The sequence below is a fragment of the Struthio camelus genome, chromosome 2 (assembly GCF_040807025.1).
Source record: "Struthio camelus isolate bStrCam1 chromosome 2, bStrCam1.hap1, whole genome shotgun sequence".
NCBI classification, from domain to species: domain Eukaryota; kingdom Metazoa; phylum Chordata; class Aves; order Struthioniformes; family Struthionidae; genus Struthio; species Struthio camelus.
The window spans coordinates 90,970,615-90,995,911 of NC_090943.1; the positions used below are offsets into that span (position 1 = coordinate 90,970,615).

The 25,297-nt window shown below is 38.9% G+C and overlaps 1 long non-coding RNA gene across 1 annotated transcript in view; it reads right to left on the reverse strand.

Moving 5' to 3' along the window:
• Positions 1–5,430: 5,430 nt before the first annotated feature.
• The window catches only part of LOC138065954 (uncharacterized), a 90,130-nt gene continuing 70,263 nt past the window's right edge, over positions 5,431–25,297 (reverse strand). The window contains exons 2-3 of the long non-coding RNA XR_011138985.1: positions 10,166–10,321; positions 5,431–8,066 (exon numbers count right to left, since the gene is read on the reverse strand). This is a non-coding gene — a long non-coding RNA (uncharacterized lncRNA). The remainder of the gene's footprint in view (positions 8,067–10,165; positions 10,322–25,297) is intronic.

Below are 25,297 nucleotides of genomic sequence, written 5' to 3' on the forward strand. Positions count from 1 at the left end.
GGTGAGTGGAAAATAATCCTCTCTTTCTCCTAATATGAAAGCTAGGGTATAAAATTACAGGGCAGCAGATGCAAAATAATCAAAAAGAAATATTTTTATACAACATTGCCTAATATCTGTTTTCAAGTTAGGTCTTCTTAAGCAAAAAAATGTAATTTCAAATGAACTATCAAAATGTTTGCTCCTGCAAAAAAAATTGCTGAAATATTTTTTTGCTCATATTTATTATATTAAGGGAAGAAAGAAAAAAGATAAACCTTACCTCCAACTCTTAGGGATCGTAGGCATGGTTTACCTGTTAAAGTGTGAAAGGGGAATTCTGCCTCCTTCCACTGGCCCTATCGCCTACATCCCTCTGTGACCCTCAGCTTCAAGGCTGCCAAATATCACTGTCTGTCTTTGGATACTCCACAGCACCGCATGGCAGTCAGGGCAGGGAGATACTATGCAGGTAACTGCTGTGATTTGATCTAGTAGAAGAGAGGTGACTTCAGTCACCCCTCTCAGCCCACTCCAGTATCACTAGGGTTACAGAGTAGTGATCACCCATTTAGCTGAACAGAGAACTAAATCAACTGGCATACTCTTATCCTGCCATTTATTAGACTTCAGATTTCCTCCCGAAGGATCTATTAATATCTGAGAATAGTTTGTACAATCTACTTGTGAAAACAGATAGGAATAACAAAACTATTTGTAAAAACGTTGAATAGCTGAAAAGCGTATGGTTTGTAATGACTTCCAGTCCATTTTCTGGAAGCCACACTACACAAGATTTGTGTTTGAAAGCTATCTTGAACCAAATTCTAATTCAGCCAAAACATTATATACAAAAAACTTACAAGCCACAGAACTGAAAAAGCAAGAAGGCATCTACAGAAATAAATATCTGTACACTAATAAGCACAGAATAAGACCTATCATGTAAATTAAATATCTGTATCAAATTGGAATCTAATTCCAAGGATTAATCATAGGATATCATTATTAGAGCAGCCATTACCTGCCTCATCGTTATAGTTTCTTCATGCTCAAGAGTTGTTAGCTTGTCCTTGTCTAAATCAGTTCAAAATTGCTTCCTTATCCATGCTGACTCACTTTTCCCAGCTAGCAGTGTAAGTGTGATAGAGCTTCTTTACTTCTGTGCTCTGAATATGCTGTTACTTACTCGCCAGAATGAGCAGCGGCCTTCTGGAAGTCCCTCTTTCCCCAGGCTGTGATTTGTAGTGGCCCGTGGCCCTACACCCAGCACCTCTATCACATCACATCAGTGTGCTTCCTAAAGGAAATTAATAGCTAGCTCTTGAAAAAGTCAAATTCACTGCATAAGTCTATGCTGGCAGGTTGTCAATCTCTTTGTAAAAGAGATGCTTTAGGTGAAATACACGTTACAAGACCCAATTGCAACATTTTCAAAGAACATCAATTTACTTGCTGTATATATAGCATAAAATATCTTAAAAGGGCAACAAATATGGCTCAGTAATTAACACATGCAGACATACTCATGCATACAATTATATTCATATATAATGACACCTTGATGCATCCCTGCTTCCACCAGATCACTTCAAAATCCAGAATCTGCAGAGCAAGGGCAGCCCTTAGGATGGAGGGAGCACTCTGGCTTCAGCTGGGTCTGTTTGCTTTGCAGAGGCCTTGCAACAAGAAAAGCTTTTCAGAATCTCCTCTTCCCATGCACACGGGCCACATAAGAAGACATGCTGTGACTGTGATATGTCGTCATCTGTGTCATATGCTCATGCAGCTTGACAAGTTTCTAGATTCTAAAGCATCCTGTTGGCTAGGTATTTGCTTAAAGAAGATAATTACTTTATGTGATCAATTACTTGTTTAGTTGGACAAGTTCTGCTCAATTTGAAATCATCAGGAATTTCCCGATTTCTGTAGGAGTTTGATAACATCCATAAATTCTAGGGAACGGGAAAAATAAACTTGCCCCAAACCCCGTTCTTCTCACCTGACAAACTGGCTTATTTGCATACATGTCAATACTTTGCTGTGTACTCAAGTTGCTGCCTTGAGAAACCTAAGCCTTTAAGCTTCACATAGGTTTGGAATTTTCTTTTGAGGTTCAATTTTAATCTAGCATATTTCTTGTATCCAGCAGGAATTTCACAGAGTACAGAGGAGGGCAGAATATAGTCCAGTAATCTGTTTCCACTGTTTATTTTGGCAATTGCCAAAATTACTTAATATATTATGAAGATTTTATGATCTCATGAATTCCTCAAATCTACATCATACAATTTTGATAACATTGATCCTGTTGCATTGCATTTTTTATTCATGGAATACATTTCTGGTTTGTCCAAGCAATATAAATTATAATTCCTGCAATAGCCTCTGATTTAACTCCCGTGAATCATGTAATGCAAGCTATTTCCTTTGTTAACCTTAAAATATTCAAAGGACAACAACTGAGACATATTAAATAGTTTAAAGCATAACAATCACTCAAAAGAGGTTCTTCTTTCACAAAAAGCAGCAGCCTCCCAACCTTTTTATTTTACATGTTAGAACTGATCTTAACCTTTCCCTTCCCTGGAGTGGCCTCTTTGCAGTTATGGTTCCCGACCTACTTCTTAGCTGTTTCCCCTAAAGATAATAAAATACCCTCCTGAATTTCACAAATGGTGAAAAAACCAATGTCGATAATGTTTAATAAATAACCTTTGTTACGACAGTCTAAATCTGTGTAGAGTAAGCCCCAACAGCCCTCTCACATCCCACGGCTGATTTGCATATTGGGTCACGGAACATGTTCTAGGATATTTGACTGCAGACCTCACTGAAATATTCATAATACTGCGTTCCAAGTAACATTCAGTATAGATTGTCATCAGACAGAGACTCCTTGTTGTTAATGCTCAAACCATCTTTGAATTTGTTATAACTGCAAAAAAATGAGCAGTCAGTTCCTAAATATATTCTCTAGTCGCAACCAGATTAGAGTAGCCTTACTTATACTAAACACAAATTTCTCACGTCAAGAGAGTTTTGCAGCCCTACATGTATCCACACATGTGCTGCTTAATTGAGTAAAGCCATCAAAAACTGACCTGGAGGATAACTAATTGTGGTGTCTCTAAGGAAAGAGAGGGCTCTACAGGAGAAAATACATTCTGACATGGTATGAAAGGGATGTGCGTTACGAGCATGGTTTTCAAAAGGCTGGGCTGTTTGTTAATGACAGGTCCATTTGTGTGATATAGAGATGGTCTCAACCAAAAAAAAAAAAAAAAGCTTTTAGAGCTTATCACTTATACTATATGAATTGTATCTATTGTATACACTGTATTACCTACATAGCAACCACCCATCTTGCCATCTTCAAAGTCAAGGTCTTAGACTTACATTTTCAACTGCACAGAGGTAAGTAAATTATAAATGCTACATTTTATAAAAGCCTAAAATGCTCTAAAATACCTTTTATGGGAAACAATTGAATTTAATGGAAATTGAGCTGTGCAAACATTGTAATTTTTAAAAAGCTTACTCTTATAACGTGTGGCCTCACAACTTAATGGGACTAAGAGAAAGCATAGGAAATTCCTGCTAACAAAACAACTATTTCTAACTCCAACACTTATACAGACTATTGGCATTACTTCTGGTTCAGCGCTAGGCAACAGACTATCAGTCAGGCAAATTTGTACAGGAACTTCCCATTTAAAAGGATAAATGCAAAATATTTGTAGGTGATGACTTACCTTAACTAAAGACATACATCATAGATGCTTAAAAACCAAGGGTGTCAGAAGTAGCCCTGATAGAAATGAAGCAACAAGAAAGAGAGGGAGGAAAACAGTCCTCCTCCATGAAAATTCCCTTGCAATTTTAAATAAATTCATTCCAATTGCCATCCAATTATTATTCTTTGTTTGTTCCACAACAAGATTCTAACAAATGCATTTACTAAACAGCAACACACACTGAAAAGCTGTTTTCATTTTAAGTGCCCACAAAGTTTGGTTCCCAGCTCTATCCTATTCAATAAGGATCATGCGGGAAGCCTCTCTACCATAAATCTCCCCTGGAGATGGCAGAGTCAGGAGGAAGCTCTGCAGAGGTTCCTGCTGCTCAGCTGCCCCTCTTCAGAACCGGAGAATAAGCGAGCCTTTTAAAACGTGAATTTAAGATGGCTGCATAATACCTGAGTAGCAAAACCACAATTACATTAGGGAAATTATTTCGTACAGTCTAGTCCAAAGCTTTATGTCACCCACACTAGCATACATTTTTGCGCAGTCAGGGGCCACATATGTCATAGACATACTCTTTTAGCAACATTTAAAAGCCGAGAAATTTTATTGGTGCTGTGTGTCATTTATTGCTTGCAAAAAAAGCAGAGTTTCCTTAATGCTCTAAGCCCCATTTTAAAAAACCTCAGAAGGAGAGATGATAAAAGCTTATGCATTTTGGAAAGGTCTAAAGACTACCAAAAATAACTTTTCCATATTCAATAATATTCCAGGATTAACACTTGATGTCATAGGACCTATCATGTCTAGAAACAGAATCCTCTGACTCTTGGACAGAGGAAAAAGTAGTCTTTGCAGTTTTCTAAAAGTATGAAGCGCCTGCCTCTAATACTGATGAGTTATCAGACCTTAATCCTATTACTAATCCGGAAAAATTGCCAGAATACCGTCACTTTCAACACAAAACCAAGTGAAACTTGGCAACTTAAATAACACTCACTTTGGAGAATTTAAATAAACTCAAATCCAGAATTCAAAACAAAACTCAAGGAACGTGAAGCCACGCAAATGAAACTACTCAACCAAAACTATTTCCATGAGTCTCTAGGGAACAAAGCTCTATTAACGCGGGAACCTTGCTCAATATTAGAGACTATCTGCCAGCCTGGGAAATTTAAAGTGGCAAAGCTAGAAACTACAATTTGCTTCACGTGCATCAACTCCATCTTACCTTTTCTTTATGCTTCAGGTATTATGCTGAAAGCCCTCCAGAGGTTTGAACTTGCTGGAAAGGTATGTCTTGCCTCATTACACAGTACACTCAATGACAGAATGAGAGAAGTTTCTCCTCGTTAATTGTTCAGGCCTTTTTGTCCAGGTCAGTCCCATTCTCTTCAGTGGGACAGGGACCAGGGGCTTCTGGGTCTACACCTTCCAGGTCTACACCTTCACTTTCATTTTTGAATCATATGAGCTCAGCCATTCAGTCACAGCATCACTCACACAGAGGCAGCATATCAGACAATCCCTGGCGATGGTATCTAGCTCTTCATGAGTTTTGGTTAGTTTCTGAAATCAAAACACAGCTCTCCTATTATCACAATGCCAGGTAGTATCTATAAGGCAAACCCCAGTGTCTTTTATGCAGATTTAAAAAATATGCAGTATATTTAAAATGATTCGATGCAGAAGAAATATGTATTTTCATATTTTGAAGGATGAATTTTTAATAACTTAATTACAACTTCACAAAAGAAAGAATCATTACTTGTTACATATTCTGAATCCTTCTATATCAAACATGTGTCTCTAAAATTGCCCTCTACATGTATATTTATGATACCATCAGATGCTTAAAAGACATGCCTTGAATAATATATACAATTTAAATTAACTCCCATTCTTAATGCTCCCAATGAAAAGTGGAAGCAATCAAATGGTAAGTCAGGTTCACTCACAATTATCATCATTATTTCAGTATTATTATTTATTATTAATATAAAATTCAATGACCAGTATATATTTACAAGCAATCTCATGGAATCTACTCTGAATTCAGACCTTGCAAGCCTTGTCAACATTGTAGAACAATTCAAGGCTCAATGAGCACAGAGAAACCTCTGGCAGCTTCGCAAAAAAGTTGCTCAGATAATTACAAAACAAATGACCAATGAGTTCCCTCTTTTTGGTACAAGGATCTTTGGAAAACAAATGAGCAGTCATCACGAGCTTCAGCTGTTCTCCAGGACAGAGTTGCAAGGTCAGCCTGTCATGATCCCGAATTGCAGCAACATCAGCATAGGAGCTGATCAATGGATACTTGGACCTCTCATGTGTGAGATGCTCCTCCCAGTTGCCACTCTACACCACTGGTTCTTTTTTCAGATTATATCAAGACTTCAGTGATTTTCCAGTGCCATGTGGGAGAAAATATCTTGAGGGAGAGGAGCAGGCCTGCTATCTAAAGAATCATCTGTAGCTAGCTAGCTAAAGATGCAGAGGTAGCTGCTCTTATCTCAACATATATAAGCAGCTAAGTGTACTAGGCAGAGAAATGACTAGAGAAAATTTGCACAAGGCCATAAAAATCTCTTTTTCTTCTCACCAAACAGTCTGGATCTGCAAATTTTTCCAGGAGAAGGTCACATGATTTCACGGGGGAAGTTACTTTCCAGCACTCAGAACTATACTCTTCAGTAAGGATTCAAAATTAGGCGTGAAACACATCAGCTTTGTCTCCTGGGCATGATGGGATGAGCACTGAGTGCCCTAAGGTTCTGTGTACAATGCAACAGAGGCCCAGAAAAAGCTTTCTCAGATGCGCAATTCCCTGCAGCTCTCATTCCAAACAAAGAAAAAGAATAGTTGATAAACACTGAAGTAATACAAAATATCAAATATTTGTAAACAATAGATTAATCTAACTATTTAGTTTTTGGAGTCAAAGAACCTGAAAAGGTGCCTGTGTTGAATGTCCATGTTCTAACTATTAACATAAATTAATTTTTATGGCATGAGGCTTTGCCTCTGATTTATGGAATCAGAACCCAGGAGAAACCATTCCTTGAAGAAATTTTAGTTGTCAAGTTATCCAGATAGCTTGAATGCTTGATTTTATTTGGCAAAGGAGAAAGAAGATGATTTAGAGCCACTTCCGGAATGACCCTGTCTCTTATCCTTAGTGTAGGGGTGCAAGGGATCATTGAGGGAACAGAGGATCTAATAAAACTGTAGGGCAGTGAACTCTACTCTCTGCCTGCTTGTAGGAGCAATTTGAGTGAAATGCTGCAAAAAGAACCACTCACAGAGGTTCTCCTGCTTGTCACAGGAGACAGAAGCAAGAAAAGCCTCAGGATTTCCCTTGTGGCTGTTCATTGCCAATTAGCAACCTTATAAAGTCGTGGTTACAAGTGCTATGGGGTGCTTATTTCTGTGCCAGCTAATGCCAGTCAGAAAAGCAACAGCTACAAAGTATCAGACAGCAAGAACTGTCCCCCAGTACCCCAGTCTGCACTAACCTTACCCAGCTTCTACAAGATTCTAACGTTATTATTTTTCATATACTTGGTGCTGTGATTTTTAACCTTTGAGCTCAGTCCTGTCCATACCGACAGTCATGGGAGTTTTAGCACTGAGTTCACTGAAAGGAGGAGTGAGTAACCAATGTCGGAGACATTGAGGTTGACTTCCACTACACTTAATTTCAAATTGGAGAGTGGCCATCAGTTTGCAGACATGTTAGTAACCCTGGTAGTTTTTTACATAATACTTCTCTCCCTCCCCCACAAGATTTTTGCAAGCTGCTTGCAAAGAGAGATAAGATTCAAATTTCTATCAAACCTTCCTTCTCACCTAGAGGCCCCTATCTACGTCCACTACGTTTTTTGTTTTCTTTTTCCTCTTAGTCCTTTAATCAGTGAACTGGAAGTGGTGACTCAAGATATTTGATTAAAGAGAACACCAACCTTCCCACAGTATCTGAAACAGAAGCACAGGGGCTCAAATAATTCACTGCCGAGAAGACAGAATACCTAGTCAACATCATGGGCCCCAGAGTAACTTTCTCTGCATTATTAAAAGTAGAAAAGTCAGGAAGTTTAATCACGTTTAAATCATGGCCGCAGCCTAAAGCCCACTGCAGCAACCACATTTCACGCTCCAGCTGCAGTAGGCAGAGAGGTTTTTTGCCTGATATGGTGGTCCACTGGGTCTCCTGAGATTGTTCCTTTGAGGATGCAATCATGCTCCTTTCCAACAAGAGCCACTTTCACTGATGGCTTTTTCCATCTGAGACCTTGGAGGCAAATCACTGCAGTAGTTGCTGGCTGGAAGGTTCTGGCTCTGCAGCAGTAAGCAACAAGGAGCAAAAGAAGATGGAGTGATCGGCATACTGCACAGCATTTACAATCCAAAAGGAGACTATGTGGCAAGTGTGAACTGAATTTCAATTAAAAAAAACTTGGAATATAAACTAAAAAAAAAAAAAGGTTAATGACGTTTACCTCTTTAAAAGGCCAGCATGCATTTGCTAGAGGGGATGTCTGTAAGGGATGACTGATCAGCAACTACTTTCTATATTGTTTCTGTTGAATCACTAGTTTTATAATGCAGAGCCCTGCATTTTGAGTGATTACATAAAAAAGAAATCTCAGCTTTCTAGGAGAGATTCTCCACCTGGCATCTATTTCATGCACGTTTTGGCAGGTCTAACCCTGACCGCACACATTAAGATATGAGGCTCTAACGTCTGAAGATAACAGTTTCCCTTGGTCACTATCTACTCAGCACTGTTTATTTTTAGGATGTGAAGGTTGTCAGCTGAGAAGCAATGTCCTTAAAGGACTGCCTTAGTAGCCACTTTCACCCAAATAAAGCATGACAGCAACTAACATTACCATTTACTTGGCTTTGTAACTTAATCCTGCTGCCTATGTATAGCTTGGCAAAGACAGAGTCTCCCGGCCTTCCAGGTGTGTGCTCTAAGGTCAGTTCGTTTCCACAGGCTTTCACAATGGCTGTGATCTGGGGCAATAATCCAAACTGAGAGCAACTACAGTTTGACAATGGGTTGTACTGAACGTTTTTCACTCTGCGTCTTTCAAGTGCCTGATAAATATAGGCATTAGAAAAACAGCACCTGGCAAATACTGTACATCAGAGTAAGATCCCAGAGACACACTCAGTGAAAGCGCAGCTTGCCCGGGCTGGCAGTTATAAACTGCCAACCCCTACAGCAAGGTGAGGCGATCACTTTGAACCAGTGTGCCAGTGTTGGCTCACGTGCCTCTCACCTCATTAAAGTGAGTTTTCAACTCTGCAGAACTTCATCATCAGGTGCTATAAAAACAGGGTACATCTTACCCTAAATTGTCCCTACGTTGAAAGCCAAAGGTTTGCAAACAGTCTATTAGATAAACTCAACCTAACATTGAATTTGGAGTTGGATAACAACAGAATAATATCGATGTAAAATTTGGTTACTAAAATAATCACAATGGTTTATGAAACCTGAAATACAATTTGTTCTTTCACGACTGTGTACCCGCTGAAATCCATGTTAGCCACTTGAAACCTCCTTCAGATCCACCTACCTGTGATGCAGCCACCGCTGCACTGCAGTACAGACAGCTCAGCCATTAGTCAAATTACCACAGGGATTGTCAATAATTAGACTATACATGAGATTACGCAAAGGTAACATGAAGGAGGATCTTTTGAAAGCCAATGCCATGCTATCATATGAAGGACAGAAAAAAAAAAAAACAGCAATCTTCCTGTTCATGCCTCTGGGAACGTAATTCCTTCCCTTCAGCATAGCAAAACTCAAATATAGGACACAGTGTGGGACAGAGGGTCAGTAGGTTACACATATTTATACGCTATCTGTATTTGGTTCAAGGACTCTCAAATAGAAAGTAGAGGGGGGGGGAAAGAAAAAAAGAAAAGCTAGATCCCTTCCACAGCTTTCAGCCAGTGGAAACTGAAGATAATATCATACTTTTACGATATGCAATACATCACCAAATTCATTTTTACTGGGATCATAACAAAGGATTTTAGCTATAGCCTTCAGAGGTAAGGAGTGGCACACTAATAGTATGGATTTCTCATGCCAGGTACCTGGTTTTTTTTTTTTTTTTTTTTTACACCCTGCTCTGTATTGGCCTAGAATTCAAGACTAATGATATTGTGGCTATATCCGAAAACAATACATATTAAGGGAAAAGGTATACTTTCATATAAGGCAAAGGAGAGCAATGTGAAAAGTTCTAAAAAGCAAGCCTGTTCTAGCCTGTATTCCAACTAGCATTGTTACGGCTTTTCATGATTTTTATTGGTTCTTTATTTTTAAACCTTTCTGTACCTCTGCTCTCTCCCTATGTGTATGAATGCTTTCTAGGTGTAAGCTGTAGAGAAGCTGTTACATCTATACCACACACCTTGTTTTTTCCAGGTCAGCTCTCATCTCTGGGAACTGCATGTGTTTGCCCCTGCACTTCTGGGCTCCTCATTCCATTCTGCTAGGATCAGTTACAAGATTCCCTGCTACAGCGCTGGGTGCTGTGATCTGGGCACCTCTCTGCATCCCTGGTGACCTACAGAAAAAAAAAAAACAGAACAAAACAAAACAAAACTACTCCTGATCAGAAAGAAAAAAGAAAGAGCGAGAGAGAGAAATAGCTTATGTATAAGAGGAGTAATTAATCTGTATGCACAGAAAATAGAAGGGAAAAAAAGGATCCTATCATCATTAAAAGTGCTTGACTAGATGGTAACAAAAATCCCCCCTCCTTCAAAATCTTCCTCTCTTCAAACCTCTTTCCACGCATGTTGTTTAAAGAACCTTCTCACATACTCTCCAGTAATATGAATATAGGTTTCGGCCCCATTCGCCTAGACTTTTAAAGTGTGGAACTACAGTATTTTTCTTTCCATCATATTCTCTCCTTAGCTTTTTGTTTTGGCTGGCAACTTTCAAGACATAATATCTAATATATAGGAGAAAGGGAGAAAAATATATCTGAGAACAAGTACTTTCAAAAGAGTCCCTGCTTTTATTGGCAGCAGTAGAAAGTAAGGACAGTGAAATCCGAAAGCCAGGCTAGATCTGAAAACTAGGAACCATTTGTGGAAGAGGCTGCAATTGCTTTTAAAATAAAACATAATTAATACAAATGGAAACTGTGAATATGCTATTTAGCCCCTTTTGTAAGAAATATATCTCAAAAAACTCTACAGTTAAACTAAACTTCACAAAAGCCTTTCATGTAAGCAAGCAGAGTTGCCCTCATTTTAGTCTGACAAAAAAAGTCAGACTAACAGAAAATATGTAGTATAAAAGTATGTATCACCACATAATATAAAGTGCAATGGCCAATACTCTGTGGGAAATAGAAATTTGGATACGTATATGATCTTGTAAGGACTTGTAGACAAATATCAAAGCTTCTTTCACACAAATAAGTGAGGCATTTCCCCTCAGTTTCCCTATTCCTGCTCAAAGTAAAATATCAGAGCATAACTATAATCCTTGTAGAAGGTTTTTCACACTGGGAGAGCGGATCCCTGGAGCAGATCTGCAAAAGGACACAGGTCAGATGGCAAGGTCAGGAGCTGTGTGCTCAGTGAGTATCTCACTAGTAAAACATGCCTTTTAATTATTTGCAGTCTGGGAGCAGACTGGCAGAGTTTCATGGATATGCCTGTTTTCACAGTGTCAGTTCCTGAAGTCAAGCTCCTTTCTATAAACAGATGGAAATCCAGACCCTGAATAGCAAAACGTTGGACTTCATCAGCTATCCCTTAGAGTTTCAGGTGGCTAAACTCAGCACTAATTTTCATCTTCAAGAGTACATTAGAATATTACAGCCTCTAATATGCTACTTGTCATCTCTTACTCACTGCCAGAAAGTTGACAACTGCCTTCAATCAACCTCAACGTGAATTTCCATCATCTACTAATGGTTCTTTAAAAATACGGAACCAGTAAACATCTGTAAAACTATTTCATTATCTTCTTTCACACATGCCTTTAAAATGTTCCTAAATTTAACACCAATTAAACCAAACACCAACTCATACATGCAATTCTGATTTTTATGCAGACCTATACCCTCTCATTGTTTCCTTATGCTCCATCTGTATCTGTCCCCTCCCTCTTGTCTTATTTGCTTTGAGGCGCAAACCATCTCTCCATTCCATATTTGAGCAAAATCCCACAACATCTATCTGGGCCACGATTAGAGCTCCTAAAAAACAGCAATGCACGCTCTAACAGCAACAAATAAATGTGGCATTGATTCTTTTCGCTAAATTGAACAATGTGTTCTTAAAATCACAGGTAATCTGGTTCTGGCGGTTCGCTCCAGGTAATCCAGCAAGCTAGGGAGGTTCCTAGATTCCAGTGAACGTCCTGACTCTTGCACTGCTCTTCCAAGCATCACTTTCAGTGTTCTCTACATATAAGCTCTTTAGAAGGGGAAGGTTTACTTTAGCTGTTATGCATATTTTTAATGGCCACCTAATCATCACATAACAATACACTAAGGTTGACAAACTCTCTGTTACAAGAGCAATCCCAGTAAAATCAGTGGGATGTGCACCTGATTTAGGACTTTTCCAAATATTAGGTACTTGTCAACTCCGTTCTTGCCATATATTGTAGATGTTTATTGCCCCATTACTTAGGGCTGTAGTGAAAAAGCTCAGTACAGCCATCTCCAAATTAAAAGAAAAAAAGGTAAAAAAACCCCATAAGATTTGCTTTAAAATATGTATCATTTTTAACATAAACCAAAAACAATTTTGGATTTTTTTCTTACTTTATATTATCTTAGTACAATACACTTACAGTTATAAACTTACTAATTATTCTTCATTTACAAGTAAGGATTTCATGTAAAAACGAGAGTAGGAATTGGGAATGTGAGAAAAAATACATGTCATTGGAGTTGACAATGCCATGTTTTTATACATTATATAAAGGAGCAATAGCAAAGTTCTTTTTTTTCTCTCTCTCTTTCTCCTTAAAAGATCCACAGTCATTCACTGAATTAGACTATTTGACACGATAGCTGTTTCAATTTAATTTGAAGAAAGAAGGAAGTCAATCCAGAAGAAAAAAGCTTTACTAGAACAGAAAAACTTAGCACACACCATTCTTTATGGGTTGACTACTTTTTAATGTTTTTCAAGTGATGACTCAGGTTTTCCTTTTGTTTATCCATCCACAACTCCCTTCTAGCTAGCTTATTTTTTTTTTAAGTGAAGCAAGTTAATGAAGTAGCATATTTTGTTAGACAAACCTTGCATTCCCCCTCCTTCCTCCCCCTCCCCCCAATTAAAAAGCAACCAGATCCCCAGAGTATCATTATCTTTCGAAATTGAAAGTCTTCAGGGTGTTTTGGAAGCAGGAGACTGCAAAGTTTGAATGAGGTACTCCACTGGCAAGCTTTCAAACTTATTTGCAGATCAGGACCTCTTTTGTAAAAGTCTCCCCAGGAGGAAGGCAGTTAGACACCTGCCAGTAGCCTGCAGTGGCACCATCCCACTGTGATGTTAATGAGATGAATGAGAGCACTACGGAGAGCTGCAATAATTACAGGGTGAAGAGCTTGTCTTTTCCTGGCCCTCCTCTCTGGGCTGCCTGTTCTATAAAGCAGGGTCTTTTGTAATACTAATTACAAATGTTAATTAAACATTTCTTTGGAATTTTGCCCTCCATTAATAGGTCAGATAAACAGGGAATAGCAATGACAGGCACAAGTCATTATCAGCTATATGAGAAAAATGCCATTTATTTGCTGCCTTCCTTTGGTCCCTCCAAAGACGTAACTTCTGTTTTTGTTTTGATTTTTTAAACAGACAGTAAAACTGCTCAAGTATAGCTTTTCTGAAGAGAAATAAAATCAAAACAAGTCCTACATTAATGGAATTAAACCTAGTTCTAAGGTCCTTTCTACTACAACTCACTCGGGTCCACGTTGGCTTGACCCCAAATTTTAAGCATAATCATGAATCTTATCGATAAGGCTACATGAGAAACCCCTTCCAAATACAGATTTAAGGAAATGTTGATGACAGCTGTTGAGGACAACACAAAATCTGGCTTGATGGCCTACTGTAATCTGAGTACCACATGGCATTTCAAAGAGAGGCACTAATCCCATTTCTAAACCAGTCCCTAGAATTACAAGAGCGACCCCTGCTCAGTTCAGAATTAAGCACAGATACTTGGCAGACATCACAGAGAGCTCTAAACCTTGCTCAACAGCCTGTCACAGCCAGATGTGCCCATGGAGCAGTAATTTAATATATCAGCAGTACTGTTTATTTCAGTGGAATAACTTCTGCTAGGCCAACTCATGTTACCTTTTCTTATAGCCCTCACTGCTAGGGCAGAGGAGGAGACTGGGCTAATTGTGAACACCTAAAGATGGCTGGGTGATCCTGGAGGATGAAAACAATTTTGGTGGGATCAAAATGAGTGCAATGAAAACAATTACTCAAGGAGAGATCAAGCCTGGAAGTAGGTTCAGCTCCTCTCCCTTTCTTCATAAAGATCCAAAAGTATCACAGAAACAAAGTCAAAATGCTATCTTTTGATATTTTTTTCTCAAATATGTACATGTGGATTCAAAGTGTTTGATGACACCAAATTTAAGCAAAATATTTTTATTGACCTAAAACAAAAATTTTCCACTTTTTCACTTTACCACATAACCTAATGTTTCTAGTTTGGTATAACCTGAAGCCAGCTCCCTTTCCTGTTTTGGTGGGGGGACTGGTGCAAAACCAAAGAATCCTTTATTTGTAGGTACACCTCCGCAGCTTCGACAGCAGCACATTGCGTGAGAAATATTGGCAGGACAGAGCCTGTAACAGGGTGTGAGTCAATATCAGAAACTTTTGAAGTATTATGACTTAAAGGTATCTTTAATTATCCCAGTAGCAACCATAGCATGCCTAGCTGTGGCTATCAGATTTCAATTTTACTTACTCTTACCCCTATGTAACAGATTTTGCAAATTATTTTGTGTATGAGTCACCTCAACACATCAAGACTTACATCATTATTATGAAGGATGGACATACGCAAGGATAGTGCAGTAAAAACTGAGCCAGTTCAACTCATAAATTTATAGAACTGACCAGAGTTTTGATTCTTTTGTCAGAAAAGGAAGCTTGGTTAAGTAATTACCTTTCCAGCTCTCACTATTTTTATTTCAAGCAGCAGAAAACATGACTGAGCAGTACCCTGACTACTCTTATTTCCAAAATACCCCAAGAGGCACCATAAGCCTAAGTCTCTTCCCACCAACCTTCTATCACCTTCTTCAATACAAGATGACAAAAGGAAACATCACTTTGTCTCATGAAGCCCACGCTACTAAAAATGGCTGTTCTGCACTAGCACAGCCTTTGTGAAAAGGCAAGTTCACGTGCTTTTTTGAGTCAATTAGCTGTTTTCTTCTGCACTTGCTAACCCATCGATACAATAGAAATGCAAGGAAACGATCCAGTCTAATACTGAAAACATGACCATAACTATAAAGACTGCTCTGAGCTCTTCTACTTCGTTGAATGAAGGTCTGCAAAGACTAGCAAAGTATCTTTTGCATCTCCAGTGGTTTATTTATCTTCACTAATAGCCACCATTTGAGTCATGTTTTGTAAATATTCAAAGTACATTGTCAGGATCTTAAACTGAGTTTGCAGTTATGAAACAATATGAACAGAACAGAGGAGCCACAATTCTTAAAGTCATAAGAGACTATTTTGAATATCTAGTCTAATTTCTTGCTTAACACAGGCCACAGACTTTAGTGGAGTAATTTGTACCTCAGTCCATAACTTCTGAATTAAAGTACGTATTTTTCAAAAGACATCTAGTCTTGATTTAATAACTTCAAGCAATAGATAATTCAAAGCATCCTTCAGTTAGTTGCTATAATAATTAATTATCTGAATGATTAAAATTTGCTTTATTTTTTTCTATTAATTTATCTGGTTTCAGCTTCCGGTCACTTGATCTTTTTATTCCTTTTTCCAGTAAGATTAAAGAACCATAGTTTTCTCCATATAGGTGTTTTCAGATCATAACCGAGTGACCTTAACCTTTGCTTTGATAAGCTAAGTAGACTGATTTTCTTAAAATCTCACACTGGAAGAGTATGAGCTTCTTTAAAAGAGAGAAGATACTACTGCATAGAGCTTTTCCCAGCTGTTATGATACAGCTCCATTTTAGCTTCACAGAAAAAGTGACACACTTATCTTCCTTATTAAATCATCCTAATATAGCAGGAGATTGGACTAGATGATCTCCAGAGGACTCTCCCAACCTGAATTTTCCTGTGAGCCTGTAATTTCTGAATTCTTCAAGAGAGTGAAAACTTTAAAAATCAGAAAGTGAGATTAAAAGCAAAATCATCATTACATGTTAGCTGAAGGTGCTCCAGTGACTTCAACAGAACTATATCATGTTGCACCAGCTAAAAAATAATAAAAATCATCATGGTCCAATAATCCAGCTCATTTGTAGGGAGTTACAATAGTTAAAAATATATTTATTTATATTACTACTATAATAACTATTCTTTTATAGTACATGCTATAATAGCTCCAGGAGACATACTAATTGTGTTATACAGTATGGTAATACTCATGTTTTTGTAGAAAGGAATTCAATCTCCATGAAAAACTGCAAGTGTTAGAAATAGTTTTATAGACCGCTTAGCTTCATCTCTATTAAATTTTGGAAGAATTCATAACAACACTGTGCTGAAGTAGGGAATGCCTAGCTGTTTCCTGGGACACCACTTCTCACTGGACAGACCACACCAGTTTATGTACAGTCACACTGCAGCAAAGCAAAAGGAAAGATGTTTGCACTACTGTGGCCCCCCACATCTACCAGGCACAACATCAGCTGTTTTAGCCTAACAATCTGGTTACAGATCTGCCTCAGATGTTATGCTCATATTAACCTTACCTTCTGTCAATGTTATTCTAAGGAGTCTTCTTTTTTAAAATGAATAAATTATGACATTGGGTTACTGCTTCAAATGCAAAGCTTTGAATCAGCTGTGGTTTGGGTAAATCTACATTAGTGATTCTGAGTGGATCAGGGGTGCACTCTGGTACTTTGGAAGTGAATCTCTCAGTCCTCCTCGTTTCTTTGGTTTGCATTGCAGAACAGTCTCAGAGCTCTGGATCTCGATCCCTTTCAGATGAAATTGAGTCAGAAAATGCCCTTCAGGACCACAACTAATGCACTCCAACAGAGCTAGTGTGAAGGAGTCTCCCAGCAAATGCTTACAGGATGGCTGCAGGGTTTAACTCTACAGATTCACTTCTATTGGTCCATGCCACTTCTAAATGTAGACATAGTCTTTCTCTAATTTAATTCAGTTTTGATCCATCTCATCTGTTAAAACAAGCTGAGAGAAAAATACTTCTGAGCTAGTCGCTTTTAAATGCTTTCCACGCTTCTTTCATTCCAGCATGGTTATGAGGTAATTCAAATGTATTCAGCCTAGAATGTGTATGTGTGCCTTTGGGTATATAAGCCTGAGGAAGCAGAAATCACTGTTTAAAGAAGCAAGCGCTTCACACGTATGCTCAGTTTTTCATAGACTTTTTTAGTGTGCATACTGTGAATGCACGGTTTATTCTGTCAATGGTCTATGGTTAACACTCCCTATATACCTACTGGCATGATAAACTGTAATGACTTCATAATAAAGTTAAATGCCTAACATAAATGCAGAAAAGCAAGGAATTTTGAAGGTAGGATTTGCATTTTATCCCTCATCCTTCCCTGTACTGGAGCTTTATGAATCAGTTATGTAGCAGTCTCTTCAGGTACAAATACAGAAAAAAGTGTGATAGCAATAGAAACACTCTGAAAATTGTGTGTTCCGACAGTTTCCCAGATTTCCTCAGAATTGACATATTTTCTGACATTTTGCAATTTCCCAAACATTTTTGTGGGAGTTCTATGCTTTATCTCAGTGATAACTATTCCATTTCACACTGAGCCAGGGCTGAAATAATTTGATACCTTTTGGGTGGGGGGGAAACTCTAGCTGACTGTTTACACTCCTGAAGAACATGGTAATAAAAGAAGGCTGTCAGATCACGTACCCATTTAGTACTGTGTTGTGATGCCTGTAACATAAACCCCATGAAAGAGCTGTGTTTCACTTTTTTGGCAGCTAGAGAAATACTGGCCCGCTTTTAGGCACGTCTCAGTTAAGGCTCGTTTGTTTTGAGGTTCCCCTACCACCCATAGAGCTAATGCTCTAGTTTTGCGTTATATTGTGCAAAACATACGCTCACTTGCTGATTGTCAGCATAAAAAGGGGGGCTGGATGCTGCAATCTACCAGCGAGTACTTCCGAAGTCATGACTTTGCAGACTGGCCTTGGGTGCCTTGATTTCTGCTTATGTGACCTAACACATTTTCTGCATAGTTTTCAGAAGTACTGAGCAAAATACCAACTAAAATCCAACAGCCCTGCAGATGCTCAGCATTCTCCAAATCAGCCCTAAAGCAACTCACATTATTCAGTGACTTAGGATCTTGGTGCCTGATCTTCTTTTACATAATTTTCTAGATCACCTCTGCGATCTTATTCCCCACCATAGAATTTCCTTGCTGAAAGCATAAAACATTCATATTCTTTCTACCTTTTTAACTAGATCTGACGCTGTTGGACAAGATTTTCCTGACCTACTATGAAAAGCTTCCAAATTGCTGGAAGGGAATTTGGCTGAAAGAGTCACACTAAGTGCTCGTGTAATGCGTTGAAATTTTGCCTGTGAATGACTAGATGGTGGTTAGATGAATTAAAGAAAATCTAAATAACAGGATGGGGTGAGACTTCAATTCCCTACCAGATACCATTTCTAAATTATTCTGTATTGTACTCAAGTCATTTATAGACCTTTGGTACAAAACTAATTTTATGCTGTTAAAATAATAGAAAATGTTCTACTTTTGCTGCAATAACAGAATTCTAAAATCAGTTAGTTGGAAACATCATTACTAGGACAGCATATAAATCAACAGGTTTTTTCTCACTGGAAAAAGTTGTTTCACTGAACACATAAGGTCATAGAGCTTTGTTTTCTTCAGAGAAGATTTAAGTTGAAAAAATCTTCAAAACTCAAAATAAGTTTTAGTTCTATTTTTTGAGGTGGAAAAACAGAATTCTTCTAAAAGAAGTGATTTTTCTGTACTGGAAAATGAATGAATTTATTTGTAATGCGAAAGGAAAATAGAAAGACTAATATCATTGCTACTTCTCACTAGGAAATGATGAAAAAACACGAGCCTCAGTGATCTTACTTTAGTAATTTGTACAACATTAGCATCATTCATAATTTTCTGTGCTTGAGAGTAATTCAGTTCATGAAATTCCAACCTAAGATGGAGTAACAAAGAATTGCCTCAGATCACCCAGAAATTCAAAGTAAGGCAAAAGCATGGAGAATAGGATTACAGTAAGAGGGTGCCTACATCTTCAGGAGTGCTGTGCAAGGCCTCTTCCACAGCAAACCACCAAGCTGATGCAGTGAGAAAAAAATAGCCTAGATTTATCTATTGAGAGTTTATTTTGGGGAGAGCCTAAAGCCTTTGTTTCCAGAAAAATGTAATAATCGCAATTACAGTGAGCTCTTCATGGAGTATCTTGTTGGGAAGAGGGCCTTTGTGTGATATCCTCTTCCTCAAATCCAAAAAAATGTCAGGTATAATATGTTTCAGAATGAGGATGCTGAGTCCCCTGCTACTTCAGCAGAACAGATCAGGATGGTATAGAGATCAGTGATGGAGACAAAGAAGGAATAAAACCAAGTCTCTGCAGTGAAAAGAACGAGATGGGGAAACTCCACAGTCTGCTGAAGAATTTTCAGTTTTCTGTTCACTTTGTTAAAAGACATATTTCCTCAGCATCAGATATACTCAATTTCTTTTTCTTTTCTTTTTTCTTTTTTTTTTTTTTAGGGAAAGAAAACAGCAAAGAAAATGCAGGTTTACATTTGCAGAACTGACACAGGAGCATACGTAATGCTGGCACATACCCTCACTGCAGGGTAAATAAAATACAGTAATGATAAATATCTGAAATCAGAGATACTAGGTTCAAAGCCAGGGGAAAAATATCCTCTGAAAGGATATTATCAAGGTTGGAAGAGTAGACTTGATTATTCACAACTGAGACAAGTTCTTCCTACCACAACATGCACACCACTAACAGGTACTTAAAGACTCTGTCTACCAGTAATAGGGTGGACTTCCAAATATGCTAGGACACTGCTGGTTTCAGCTGGAGTTACTTTACTCCAGCTGGTGGAATTATGCTGATTTTCATCAGCTGATGAGCTGTTTTAATTTCAACTCTGCATCCGCATTTCAGTGCTTTGCTGTACCATTATTTTCCACTTCTTCGTGCTATTATTGTAACTGTTGAAATATTAAAATTAATACATTTACATAGAGCTGATTTTCAAATAAAAGCCTGATTTCGAATGACAGAGCAAGAGATTTCATTTCCACATGCATGTCAGCAAGGAAAAAAATATGACAAAAAAGATATTACAAGATGCGCATGACGTTATTCGTAAAAGCAGACAGCAAGAGCTAAACAGAAATTATCCAGCTAAACAGGGAACAGCAGCAACTGAAAAGAAATGGGTGACAGAGAGAACTGGAGAAATTCATGGCATAAAAGAAATGAGGGTGTTTAGAAGGGCTGTTATATATAGTATTATTTCAGTGCTCAACCATATTTGTTGGGGCTTTAAGGATGCAAGGGCATTACTCATGTTTATTTCATCTCAGCACATTCATAACTTAAATCTCTGAGCTTTCCCATTGACTTCTGATTTTCTACAGAGACCCAACCCATCAAAGAGCAAAGGGTTTCTGTCTACCTGCCACCAACCCTAAGTGACTCCTGGAGGATAATCAGTAGACAAAATATGTGTTTATAATGAAGCCTTCAAGGGACTCATAACTTGAGTCTCCATGCAGTGAGTGGAGGGGAGGTGAGCGATCTGGCAGCACTTGATTTCACAGCACTTGAAGGACATCCATCTCCATCAGCCGCTGCCTGTGCTGAGTCACACAGCCTTTCTCCTCGCATCCGCAGCATGCGGCACTCAGGACAAACAGAGCTAGTTACCGGCGTCTCCGTATTGGCTAGCGCAGAGATCACTGCCAATCACTCCTAACCCAGGAAAGGCCATATCATTTTGAAGAAAATTCTCTTGACATTTTCCATTTCAATACTTGGGGGCAAGGTTGTAGGAGGGAAACCAAACCACTGAACTGGTTTGTGGAGCAGCGCTAAGAGGTCAATCCAGGATAAGCAAGGTCAGCATAGATTTATGACTAGCTCTGTAGCTCTTCAGATTTTGAAGAGCTGAGTAGAAATTAGGATGGCTCTTTCCAAAGTGAAAATACATTTCATGTCACAGAAAGGCAGGAGAGGCTGGATTTGTTTCAGGCTGGGAAGGTCTGAGCTCAGTTGCCCAGTCGTGACCTTTGGGTAGGGGCCTGCCACAAAATCTTTGTGACCGTCCTTCCAAAGGATGGACTCAGAGGCAACCACTAACAGGACAACAGAGACTATGCCACAGACTTTCCCATCTCCTCTGACTGTGTAACGAGTCTAAACATGGTACAGTGGGCAGGATGTATCCCCAAAAATTCTGCTCTGCACCATCCTAACTTTTGAGCATCAGCTGTAGAACAGAACTGAGCCTTAAATTACTATTAGTATTATTATTATTACCAACATAAAAGATGTTGTCGTAGCTAGCTCTAATTCAAACTACAGGTCCTTGCCCCCACAGACAGATCAAAGCTCAGGAAGAATAAGCTGTACCCTCACCCTTTGGGAAATGAATCTCCAGATCACCACCAAGACGTACTGACACGCCAGGAAGAGGAAGTCTGGTCTGCCAGGGCTGGCACTAAATGCATCCTGTGGATAAAAGGTCTCCAACTCTCCAGAGCTATTGATCCACTGCTTTTCAGCTGCACTAAATTCTCCCTTACTAGCACAGCCTAGATACTCTCACACGCAGTTGGGAAAGCCCTTTCACCCAGGCCTACCAGTCATCTTCCCCAGGGAAGCAGGCTAAAGCACTCCTGTGCTAATGTTCCCCTAGAAGTTGTCTCAAACATAATGCTGCAATTACACCCTTATGAGTATTTTAATTCTTCAAAAAGGGGAAAATATGATCATAAATGTATTCTTGTTGTCTGGTATGTTAACTCGCTGCTCTGCAGTACATATTAGAAGCAGCTGCAGTTTTTAACAGTGTGGGGAGGTTGGGTCTTTGTCCTGTTCGTCCCACGGCAGAAAGACCAGAGAGACAAAAGCAGAATGTGTTCTCTCCCCCTTTTTTCCCTTCTCTCTCTCTCTCTCTCTCTCTCTTTTTTTCTTTTGCTTTCTCTGAACAGCTTGACTGGCAGACTAGAGAATAATCCCGTTCACAGTTAATGTGCAGTAACAGGATTGAGAAAAAACTGACTTAAGCTTTCATCTGGGTCAGGGTACATCGATACCATATTTAAAGATATATGCTCTGCGCTCCTGTGCAAAGATAAATGCTTCAACTTCAGACTTGAAAGAAAACAACACTCCCACGACAGCTACTTAACTATTAAACTATATGAAACAGCTTCCACCTGCAATGTTTACCTGCAAAGGTTATGGAGTACAGCAAATCAGTCAATGAAAATACTGCACAAATGCAAAACTGGCTGCACAAGAAAGGCTTACTTTCATGGCTTCTACGAGTCCAAAGAACAAACTAAGGTCACTGCAACATACTGTACCTGCTACAAAGCCAGCAAGACTGACCACTTTTTTCCATTTCCTATTTTAGTCCAGAACCATCTCTGACAGCCGCTGATCAATTCACTTCTTTGGGACCAGATAACTTTTGTGTCCTTTAAAAAATGTTTAGGGACCCAGTATAGGAAAGGCTATTGCATTAGTGGGCATTGACACCATGGATTTTATCTTTCACAAGTGTCTTCTCTTCCAGTAATGACTAGATAGTTCTTTCTGACAACAACATCAAGGGAATCCACCAAGTTCAAATCCCTCAGTCCTCAATCCTGGAGAATATTGGATATGAGGATTTATTATTATTATTATTACTTTTATTACAGTTCCAAATATCACTAAATATTAAAAAAATAGTACAGAAAGAGTGGCTGTTTTACTGACTGTTATAAAGCAGATAACTGTACCAGCCCAGCTGATAATGGCCTTAGCCAGCTTTTCAGAAGCCTTAATATCAATTTTGCATAGCTTGCACTATAATACATCCGTATTATGCCTTTACTTTGACTGTAATCCCAAAATCTTAAGAGCAAATTCATCCCCAGCTTGTGTATGTGTGTGCATGCACAACTCATCTGCTTTGAGTGATGCTGAGCCTGCTTATATTAAGTTTAAATTTGGTCCATAAATGTTTTTCCAGGACTTAAACTGGAAGCATTTTATAGAATCATACATATCACAGAAAAGTCTAAATTAGAAGGGACCTCTGGAGATCATCTGGTCCAACTTTCTGTTGAATTCAGGGACCTGTCAAGCAAAGTCCTGAATATTTCCAGAGTGGAATCCTACCACTTCTCTGGGCAACCTATCCCAATGTTCAACTGTTCTCATGGTTAAGATTTTTTTTTTTTTTGGTCTTATATCCAGATGGGGTTTCCCCTGAAGGATTTTATGCCTATTACCTCTTGTCCTGTCACTGCATCCTTATAAAAGAGAATACTTCCATCTTCTATATAACTACTTTTAGGTATCAGAAAAGTGTGATTAGCTCCCCTCAAGCTTTCACCTCTCTAGGTTGAGCAGACCCAGTTTCTTCAACCTTGCTTCATATGTCAAATTCTCCAGCCCTTTCATCAGCTGGGTGGCCTTCTGCTGGATTCCCTCCAGTTTTTCAATGTCTCTTGAAACAAAGGGATCAAAACTGGACGCAGTATTCCAGGTATGACCAATTAAGTAGGGTCCAGTAGGGTGGAATAATCACATCCCTTGATCTGTTGGCTATATTCTTGCTGATGCATCCCAGGAGACTGTTTTCACTGCTGCAAAGCTGCACTGCTAGCTCATGTCCAGCTTGCTGTCCACTGGGGCCCCAGGTCCTTCTCAGTAGTGCTACACCCCTGCCAATTAGACCCCAGTGTATGCTGCTGCTTGGGATTATTCCATTCCAGGTGCAAAACTCCATACCTATCTTTTTTAATCTCCTCAATTATTTTGGCCCCGTCTTTCAGCTTCGCAGGATCTCTTTTTATGACAGCTCTTCTTTCCTCCTCATCCTTCCAGCTGAGGTCATCCACAAACTTGGTACAAATGCATTCAAGCTTTTTACCCAGATTGTTTATAAAGATTGAATAGTATTGGACCCAGCATCAACACCTGAGGAACTCCACTCATGACCAGCTACCAGTTTGACTTTGAGCCATTAACCACCTTTGAGATCAGCAGTTTAGCCAGCTGTCCACGCAGCCTGTGGCCCATATATCTCATTCATATCTTAGCAGCTTGTCAACAAGGATGTTTTGGGGCAAGGTCAAACGCCTTGCTAAAATTAAGGTACATGATGTCCAAAGCGCTCACCTCCTCCACTAACCAAGTTGTTTCATCATAGAAGGCAATCAGACACAGCATAACTAACTGCATCTCTGCACATCTAGGCAATATTTCTGTAGTCCTCTTTGGGAGCCTGTCCCTTTTACCATCTCTCATACACTGCTTTTTTTTTTGCATTTCAGATCTCTCAATAGCTCACTATTTAACCAGACTGGTTTCTCCTCCTTTTCCTGCTTAGGAGGAAGGACTGCTCTTGTGCCTTGAGAAGATTGTCTCTGAAAATCTCCCAATACTCCTGAATTCTTTTGTCCTCCAGCACAGACTTCTATGGCATCCCACCTAAAAGCTCCCTGAGCAAGTTGAAATCTGCTCTTCTGGAAGTCTAGGGGCTTTAGTCTTCTACTTGCCTTTTTCACACCCCCTTGGATCTAAAAATCTATGATCTCATGGTCATTGCAGCCAAGGCTGCTGATGAAGGTGATAATAATAATAGGAATAGAAATATTATGTAGATAGGTATAATACATATCTACAGGCCATACAGGATAATAATGGGATACAAGATAATAATACCTATCTACAGGCCATAAAACCAAATGTAAATTCCTTGTCTAGATACTGTTATAAAACAAGTTTATTAGCATCATTTGGCACTAGGTAATATAGGCCTCATCCTTCTTCCGTGAGCTCAATAGGAGTCTTTGTGCTAACTTTAGTGAAAACTCATTCTGCAAGAAAACTTTCAACTAGTCACATGATTGAGATGGCTATGCACAACCTACTTTCTCCATACTCTGCATTTCAAGCTGCAAATGATCTCTCTGTAAAAATTAGAAAAAAAACCAAATGATACATTTTTAACAATTATGAACTCCTTGTGTGGGGAGGGGGGGAGGAGAAGGAGGGAGATTGATATTTTTCAAAAAAATCCTAGAAGA